Source organism: Conger conger, chromosome 6 (assembly GCF_963514075.1).
Source record: "Conger conger chromosome 6, fConCon1.1, whole genome shotgun sequence".
NCBI classification, from domain to species: Eukaryota; Metazoa; Chordata; class Actinopteri; order Anguilliformes; family Congridae; genus Conger; species Conger conger.
Window position 1 is genome coordinate 26,249,050 of NC_083765.1, and position 10,253 is coordinate 26,259,302.

Genomic DNA, 10,253 nt, shown 5'->3' on the forward strand with positions numbered 1-10,253 from the left:
AGTCGTGAGCGTGAGGTGGAGGTTCGGAGAGGGGGAGGTGCCAAGCTGCCTGTGGAGGCTGAACGAAGAGGTCTGGCAGGGGTGTAGGTTTGTAGGTAAGCTGGGGAAGACCCCTTAACTGCTTGGAAGGCTAGCACCAATGTTTTGAATTTGATGCGAGCCATGACAGGCAGCCAGTGGAGGGAAGTAAGCAGGGGGGTGACGTGTATTTGGGAAGGTTGAAGACCAGACGAGCTGCTGCATTCTGGATAAGTTGGAGGGGTCTGATGGCGGACGCTGGGAGGCCAGCCAAGAGGGAATTGCAGTAGTCCAGGCGGGACAGAACCATTGCTTGGACCAGGAGCTGGGTCGAGTAGGGGGTGAGAAAGGGGCGGATTCTCCTTATGTTGTATAGGAAGAACCTGCATGACCGGGTCACCGCCGCAATGTTCTCGGAAAGGGATAGTCTGCTGTCCATCACCACGCCGAGGTTCCTTGCACTGGGTGATGGTGTAAGTGTGGTATCCCCTCGGGAAATGGAGAGATCCAGATGTGGAGAGGTAATGGCAGGGATGAATATCATTTCAGTCTTACCTGGGTTGAGCTTTAGATGGTGGTTGTCCGTCCAGCTCTGGATGTCACTCAGGCAAGCAGAGATACAGGCAGAAACCTGTGTATCAGATGGTGGGAATGAGATGAAGAGTTGGGTATCGTCCGCATAGCAGTGGTAGGATAGCCCATGTGCAGTTATCACAGGGCCAAGGGAACGAGTTTAAAGAGAAAAAAGAAGCGGGCCTAGGACTGAGCCCTGGGGAACTTCTGTGTCAAGGGGCCGAGGTGTCAATACCGTACCAGCCCAGGCAACCTGGAAGGAGATACCAGAGAGGTAGGACTCAATCCAGTCCAGGGCTGTGCCACAGATGCCCGTTGCTGACCGGGCGGACAGGAGGATGGAGTGATCCAGTGTCGAAGGCAGCAGAGAGATCTAGAAGAATGAGGACAGAGGAGAGGGAGGCTGCTCGTGCGGCATGGAGCGACTCACTGACGGAGAGGAGCGCGGTCTCTGTCGAGTGGCCCAATCTGAAGCCAGACTGATGGGGGTCTAGCAGCTTGTTCTTAGAAAAGAAAGAAGAAAGTTGAGTAGAAGCAGCTCGTTCTATGGTTTTACAAAGAAAAGGAAGAAGAGATACCGGGCGGTAGTTCTGGATGATGGAGGGATCCAGGGTAGGCTTTTTTAGCAACAGAGTGATGTGGGCCCTCTTGGAGGATGCTGGAAAACAGCCGGAAGACAGGGAGGAGTTGACAAGGGAGGTGACAAAGGTGACAAATACATTCCATTATTTCACATGCTATTTATTATTCAAAAACAGGCTTGCTCCTTATTAATTAGCATGCTGAAAAATAAGAAAATATTTTGAGAATGTAGAATTTAGGTACTCACCGATATAAAATACAGTTACATCACTGAAAATTCCCTCTATTGTGCAATCAAAGGTGTTTTCACTCTCAGAAATCATTCACTCATTCATTCAATCTCTCACCTCAGAAATATTAAGTCAGACAAGAGATTCCTTGAAAGTCCTCCAAAGGACGTCCTCTATTTAGACATAAGCATTGCAAAAGAGCTTTTTTGGTTGGACAACATCAACCTTTTTTGGCGTAAAATCTCAATAACTATCACTCAGGGAGGCCAATATATCTCTTATCCTGAAAAAGGGAAAATGCCCTGACAATTGTGCCTCCTACAGGCCAATAGCCCTACTCAATTCCGACCAAAAATTGCTCTCCAATATGTTAGCCCTGTGTTAGTGCTACCCCACATAATTAAGGAGGATCAGACTGATTTCATTAAAGGTCGAAATTCATGGCTCCTTAATATTATTCAGCTGTCTCAGGGCCGCTGAGACCCTGGCCTTGTGCTTTCTCTTGATGCCGAGAAGGCTTTTGACCGGGTCGAATGGTCTTATTTGTTTTATACACTGAAGGAGTACACTGGGAGATAATTTTGTCAAATGGGTCAAGGTTCTGTACAACTCCCCAACTGCAGCAGTTTTGACTAATGGGCTGAGATCCAATAACTTCCCCCTTCACCATGGGAACAGACAAGGTGACCCTCTTAGCCCGCTGCTATTTGATCTAGCTATTGAGCCTCTGGCCCAGACCATAAGACAGAATGCCATAACATCTGGTATCTCCATTGGTGAGAGGGAGCACAAAATTACTTTATACGCTGATGACGTGCTAATATTCCCTGTCTGATTCAAACTATCTCTACATTTGGCACCTTCTCAGGGTATAAAATTTATCTGGCAAAATCTGAGGCTATGCCTCTGGGATCTTTAACGTCTGTTCCAGGCCTCTCTCAGCCCTTTCCTTTCCGTTGGTCACCCGCTGGTTTTGTTTACTTGGGAATACATAACACCTACATTTGGTCAGTTGTTTAAGACCAATTAACCTCCCCTTTTGGAAGCTATAAAGGCGGACTTGGAGAATTGGACCCCCCTACCTCTTTCCTGGCTGAGCACCTTTATCTGGAGCAAAAGGAAGCCCCTACTAAAGGTGGCAAAACTCCAAATGGCTAGCTCCGATGGGGGAGCAGATGTGCCAAATGTGAGATTCTATCAGCTAGCCGCCTGTCTTCGGGTTTTGGTGGACTGGCTCAAATCTAGACCCAGCCTCAATCTGGCTCGATATTGAATCCTTTCAGTCCAAATATCCCCTGTGGTCACCTGCTGTTTGTACAGAACTATATGTCTGTTAAGGACCTCTGCAGTAACCTTATCACTTTTAAGTGCAGTTAAAGTTTGGAGATCTGTTCGTAATATAGAGGGCTGTGCTCAATTCACATCCCCTCTTACTCCCATTCTGCACAGCCCAGACTTTTTCCCAGACTGTCAAGACCAGGGCCATAACAAAGCTAGGAGACCTATTTTATGGGCAGATTTTATTATCCTTTCAGCAGATACAGCAGCGCTTAGGCCTACACAAATCTGAGTTTTTTAGATATCTATAAATTAGACATTTCATTACAGACACTACATTAATGACCAATAATACCATTTCACATGTGGTAAGAGCCTTGTCCGGGAAACTAAGAAGCGCATTAGTGTATTCTACAGGGCCCTAAATTCCAATTTATCTCTAACCTCCAGTGCTACTACGCAAGCCTGGGAGAGACCTGGGTGTCTCCATTAATGATATGATTTGGCAGTGAGTGTGGGTGCATGCGGGTAAAATATCCATTTGTAACCAAACTAAATGCACACAGCTTGGAATTTTACACTGCACACATATAACACCTGTTCTTGAAAACAAAATGAATGCGAATACATCTCTGCTTTGCTGGAAGTGTGACACAGAGACTGGTAATTATATTAATTGTTTGTGGTCATGTGTAAAACTGAAACAGTACTGGTCTGGTATTGTGGATGAATTGTGTCTCATTTTTGGTGTTCCAATAGAATTAAACCCTATGTGCCTTCTACTGGGCCTTCCAGATTGTGATATAACAAACACAAGAGGTTATTCAACTTACTGACCTTTGCTGCCAGGAAGAATATTCTGCTATTCTCGATCAAAGATACTGCAGGTCAAGAAATTGTCAATTGTGGCTACAGTAGTGCTGGCATGCTGGCAGTCTTATTATAGTGGACCCGTTCCTGGGTGTCATGAAGAGGACAGTGTGGGCTGTCTATCCTTCAAAGAGAACTTGAGGTAAGGAATGTGTTAACATGTCAAGAACATTACATACATGTAGGTACCTACCAGGTTCACTGTATGTAAACAGACTATCATGGTAAAAAAGGCGGGGGTATGGTTGCCACTCAATGGACCTTTCCTCGGTTTCAGTGTTCCACGGTTCAGACATCCTATTGGTCAATTTTAAGGAACAGCATTGTCAGGAATGTCAAACTTAAATGGTAAATGGTTGGCATTTATATCGCGCCTTTATCCAAAGCGCTGTACAACTGATGCTTCTCATTCACCCGTTCATACACACACTCACACACCAACGGTGATTGGCTGCCATGCAAGGTGCCGACCAGCTCGTCAGGAGCATTTGGGGGTTAGGTGTCTTGCTCAGGGACACTTCGACACAGCCCGGGCGGGGGATCAAACCAGCAACCCTCCGACTGCCAGACGACTGCTCTTACTGCCTGAGCCATGTCGCCCCTTGACAAAAATAATTTTTGTATCTAACTTGACAGTAAGATACAAAAAAAAGAAAGAAAAAGAGACATGCTCGACTTTTCATCAGGGTGTCATGGGGCATCCCAGACACCACATTGCTGATCTTCAATTATGTCACACTACAAGGTATAAAGATACCCGTTCGTCGTTTCCGACATTCAGGGGCGGCCTGTAGCGTAGTGGTTAAGGTAAATAACTGGGACAGGCAAGGTTGGGGGTTCGAATCCCAGTGTAGCCGCAATAAGATCCGCACAGCCGTTGGGCCCTTGAGCAAGGCCCTTAACCCTGCATTGCTCCAGGGTAGGATTGTATCCTGCTTAGTCTAATCAACTGTACGTCGCTCTGGATAAGAGCGTCTACCAAATGCCAATAATGTAATGTAATGTAATATTTGGGCCTGACGCTGGAAATTTGTCGGCGGCGACAAAACCGTGTCAAAATCTGGCTGAATTTCTGTAATCTGATCTGGTATAATCAGAATCAGTTGAAAGGCCAACTGTCTAATTACTTTTGGTCCACAGAAATGTTGGAAATATCTATAAAAAGGGACATAATTCCTATTCATATCCTCAAATGACAGCCATCACCTTCACCTCATATTCTTTGTTTCCAATGTGCTGGAGTACAGAGCCACAAGAACAGAAATTCTACTTTCACTTTTTTGCACTTTATTGTGTTGTAGATTTACAATTTTAAATGAATAAATTGATATTCCTGCCCCATCAATCGACACTCTATAGCCCATAATGACAAAATGAAATCATGTTTTTAGAAGTGCAAATCTATTTATATAAGTATTCAGACCCTTAATTCAGTACTTTGTAGAAGCCCCTTTGGCAGCAATTACAGCTTCGAATCTTCTTGTGTAAGTCTCTACAAGTATTGCACAAGAGACGGGTGCGTGGGGGGGGTTGGACCCAAAATGCAGACTCAGAAACAGGGGTAGTAAAGTCCCGTCAGGGCTTTATTCGGGGGATATCCAGAGAGCGTAGTCAAAAACAGGCAATGTTCGTACACATAAAATCCAGCCAAAAAACCAAAGCGCAGTATCAAGGGAGAAGGCAGTCTCGTAATCGGTACACCATGCAAGAAGTGCATGGTGCACCGATTAAGCCAGGAAAGCTGTCAGCGGGGCAAAAGTACAGGCGGGCGGTAGGCAGGCTCAGGGTCGATGACGGCGCAAGAGTCAAGACCGAAGTCTGCTCCGCGGGGCAAAAGTACAAAGACAGCAGGCAAAGTCGTGGTACAGGCAGGCAATGGTCAACAAAACAGAAGTCAATAATCTTTGGTCAATAAACAGGCTTGGATCGTAATGGGTAGACAATGACTTGACAAACTATGCTCAAAAGGTGCACTGATGAACAGGGAGCAACAATTTCGCAAAGACATGACATGAAACTGAGCTTTATATGCAGGTGTAGACAATTAGCTTGAGAGCAGCATGCGAATGGAAATCAGGTGTGGAGGATTGACAAGTTAACGAGGTAATTAGTAATCATTAGTAATAAACTTATCCTGCCCTAGCGTTAGTAAATTAGTAAATGACATGTACAAGAAACGTAAGGTAACATGAACACATGGTTAGAATGTTAGTATTACCCAATCCTGATCTAGCGTTAGTAGATTAGTAAGAAGACAAGGGAAATTGAAACAATTAGGGTGTGAGTGACAGAAAGGGAGAGAGAAAGCAGGAATGCAAGATTTGCAGAAAGACACAAAAAATCAATGAACAGTACAACATAACATGAAACAAACATAAATCGTGACATAACAAGTTTGTAACTGTGACATGAATAAACTACATAACGTGACATGACAAGACTAACAATTAAATCATCACAACTAAACAGGAAATGTAACATGACATGAAAATTAAATGTAACAAGAAATAAAGCATAACAACATGGCAAGACTAGACTAACATAATACGTGACATGACAATAACTAAACATGAAACATGACGTGACGAACATGAAATGTGACAGCAAGACTAAGAAATACATGGTAACAAGAACTAAACATGAAACATAACATGACATGACAATGAAACGTAACAAGAAATAAAACATAAAAACATGGCGAGACTAGACTAACAAAATCCGTGACATGACAATAACATAACTAAGACAATGACTAAACATGAAACATGACGTGACAAACATGAAACGTGACAGCACACCTGGATTTGGGCCGTTTATCCCATTCTTCCCCGCAAATCCTCTCAAGCTCCGTCAGATTGGCCACTCAAGGACAGTCAGAGATTCGTCCTGAAGCCACCCCAGCATTGTCTTGGCTGAATGGGTCATTGTCCTGTTGAAAAACTGCCTCCCGAGTCTGAGGTTGCTTCCACTCTGGAGCTGGTTTTCTTCAAGGACCTCTCTGTATTTGTTTGCATTCACCCATCCCTCAATTCTGACCTGTCTCCCTGTCCCTGCCGCTGAGAAGCACCCCCATAGCATGATGCTGCCACCACTGTAGGGTTTTTACGCTCTACGAAAACAGGGCGCCAATTATGTGGGGCATATGCTCCTACACGGTATGTGTAGAGTCATGAGGATTGATAATGAAAACATAAGACGTATGGCGAGATGTGAGAGATGGTTATACCATCCGTCTACGAATAGGTAAAATATGAATCTCATAAAATATTTTATAATAACCATAAATTGTCTATTTCAATTAATCATTAAATTAATAATTGAAATTACGCATTTATAGTTAGTTAATCTTAACTAAATCAAATACTACCCATTCGGTTGATACCGAACTAATATAAATGATTCAGCTAAGAAGGTGAAGACATTCTAGAGTTCTTTAAATAAGCAGAGGCTGACTTCATTCAACATAGGAGTAATATTAATACGAACAATCTTGGAATATATGACAAAGTGCATTATCCACAAAGTACTGAACAGGGCTAAGCACAATTCACTTCAGTTTACAACAAACTAGTGTGCGTGTGTGAGTGCGCGCGCGCGCGTATGCGTGTTAGCATTTGGCGCGCATGTGCGCAGCCATGTGGGGAGGTTGTATGTTCTCCGGAATGTCTTACGTGTTTTAAGGAGAACAAAGAAACTAAGATGGAGGGAGATTTGAAAGTAGCTGGAGCTAGTGAGGAAACTATGGCGCATGAAGTGGCAAACAGATCAAGGATAACCTTACGGTTTAAACAAACTTACAGGGGTTGCGGTTCAGGCTCTGTCGCTTGGGTGCGTGGCTCTTCTCAAGGACACCGGCACTCGTGTATGCTCCGGACCGGTTTGCAGTGCTCCGTGGCGGGTGCTCGGATAGGCCCGTGCGAGCGTGCGTTGCTCGGTCTTGCGGCCTTCCCAGTGGTGCACATGAGACGCTGGTCCAGGCAAAGTTTCTTCCGGAGCGTTTTTGGACGCCTGTTCGCAGAGGAGTATTTTCGGAAGAATGGTTGAGCAAGAGGTGTTTGAATAAGAGAGGTTTGAGTAAGAGTGCCGTTTCACCCTTTCATAACTCTTAGCACAGTATCGAATTACAGTACAACAGGAAGTGGTTGCAGTTCTGAGTTCTGTGGAATGCAGGGACTTGTAGTCGCTACCCCGCCATGCTTCACTGTAGGGATGGTATTAGCCAGTGCCTCGTGTTTGCCAGGCATAGTGCTTGGAGTTATGACCAAAGAGTTTCATTTTTACCTCATCAGACTAGATAATCTTTTTCCTTATGCTCTCAGAGTCCTTTAAATGCCGTTTGGCAAACTTCAAAGTCCAAACTCCAGGCTGTCATATGCATTTTACTCAATAGTGGCTTCCGTCTAGCCACTCTACAGTAACAGTGGTGTGGAATGCGTTAAAAATGTGGGGAAGCCAATTAAATTTTTTTTTATAAATAAACAAATGGGGAAAAAAAACCTCAAATCAGACATTGTATGTATCCCTCATAATTCACTGCTAAACACAAATGTATTCACTCTCGGGCACTGAATTGTAGACAGTGACGTAATGTTGTGCGACAAATGTATTTGTTGTACAGTTTATATACGCACACTGAGCATCATGCGGATATGGCTCTGGAGCTTCAGTTAATGTTCACATCAACCATCAGAATATATATGATCTCAGTGATTTAGACCGTAGCATGATTGTTGGTGCCAGGCTGGTTTGAGTATTTCTGTAACTAAAACAAAAAACATCCAGTGAGCAGCAGGATATCATAATGGCTTGTTGATGAGAGAATTCAACCGAGAATGGCCTGACTAGTTCAAGCTGAAAGAAAGGCTACGGTAACTCAGATAACCACTCTGTACAATTGTGGTGAGCTGAAAATCATCTCAGAACGCACAACACGTCGAACCGTGAGGCAGATGGGCTACAACAGCGGAAGACCACTTCGGGTTCCACTTCTGTCAGCCAAGAAAGGTGAGGCTGCAGTGGTCTAAAATTCTACAGGTCCCGCATCACCTGTTAAGAAAGACGTCATCATAAACAGCAGTACGTACCAACATATTAAAATAACAAAACAATGCACCCCCCCCCCCCCCCCGTGAGCTTACAAGATTTCCATTTTCATTTAAAAATGAAACTTTTGAATGCACTTTACTTATGATTATCTGGTTATATATGTACACAATATAATGAAGTGTTTATAGACAAGTTTATACATCATTCATTATCCTAACCCGCTTATCCTGAACAGGGTCGCAGGGGGCTGGAGCCTATCCCAGCATACATTGGTCGAAAGGCAGGAATACACCCTGGACAGGTCGTCAGTCCATCGCAGGGCACACACACCGTTCACTCACACACTCATACAATTGCAATTTAGACTCTCCAATCAGCCTAACCTGCATGTCTTTGGACCGTGGGAGGAAACTGGAGTACCCAGAGGAAACCCACGCAAACACGAGAACATGCAAACTCCATGCAGAGAGGCCCCGGCCGACAGGGATTCGAACCCAGGACCTCCTTGCTGTGAGGCTACCCACTGCACCATCCGCGCCACCGAGTTTAAATCATTTCATTTTTAATCATAAAAAAACTGGTTTAAGCAGGTGGTTTTAATGTTGTGGCTGACCTCTGTATATATTTTATATATTTATTGACATAAACTTTATTTTCCAACATCAGGGGAACTATTTAAGATCAAGTGCACAATTAATTCAGCAAGTACCAGGATGTTTTGGCAGAAAATCTGGTTAACCCTGCCCGGAAGCTAAGACTTGGTCAAAGGTAGATGTCCAGCAGGACAATGACTCCAAAGCAACACCAAAATCCACACAAAAATGGTTGAATTAAAGCAACATGAATGTCCTGCAATGGCCATCTCAGTCTCTAGACTTAATCACATCAAAAACCTGTGGTCTGAACTTGAGAGCGGGATGAATCAGCACGAGAATATCAATGATTCTGAAGATTTCTGCTTGGAGGAATGGTCAGAAATCCCTCCAAATGTGTCCAATTTACCAATAATTATGGAGCCCACTGTATATGCACTCACCAAGCACTTTATTATGTATTTATAGGATTAATTATACTTCTAATGCTGTAGCTTATCCACTTAAGAGTTATGATGTGTTTTGTGTTCAGAGATGCTCTTCTATATACCACTGTTGTAACGTGTAGATATTTGCATTATTGTCGCCTTCCTGTCAGCTTTGACCAGTCTGGCCATTCTCCTGACGTCTCTCATTAACAAGGCGTTTCTTTCAGCAGAACTGCTGCTCACTGGATTCTTAAAAAGTTTTTTGCACCATTCTTTGCAAACTCTAGAGACTAGTGTGCATGAAAATCCCAGGAGATCAACAGTTTCTGAGATACTCAAACCATCCTGTCTGCCACCAACAATCAATCCACGGTCAAAATCACTTAGATCACATTTTTTCCCCATTCTGATGGTTGATGTGAAGATTATCTGAAGCTCCTGACCCGTGTCTACATGACTATGCATTGCACTGCTGCCACACAATTGGCTGATTAGATAATAGCGTGAATAAGTAGGCGAGTGTACATGTTTTGGTATAATTTTGCAACAAGAGAAAGAGAAAGAAAAAATAGGCAAAATATTTAAAGAATAATCTACATAATTCATGGACTCATGTTTTTTCTTTTTTCTATATT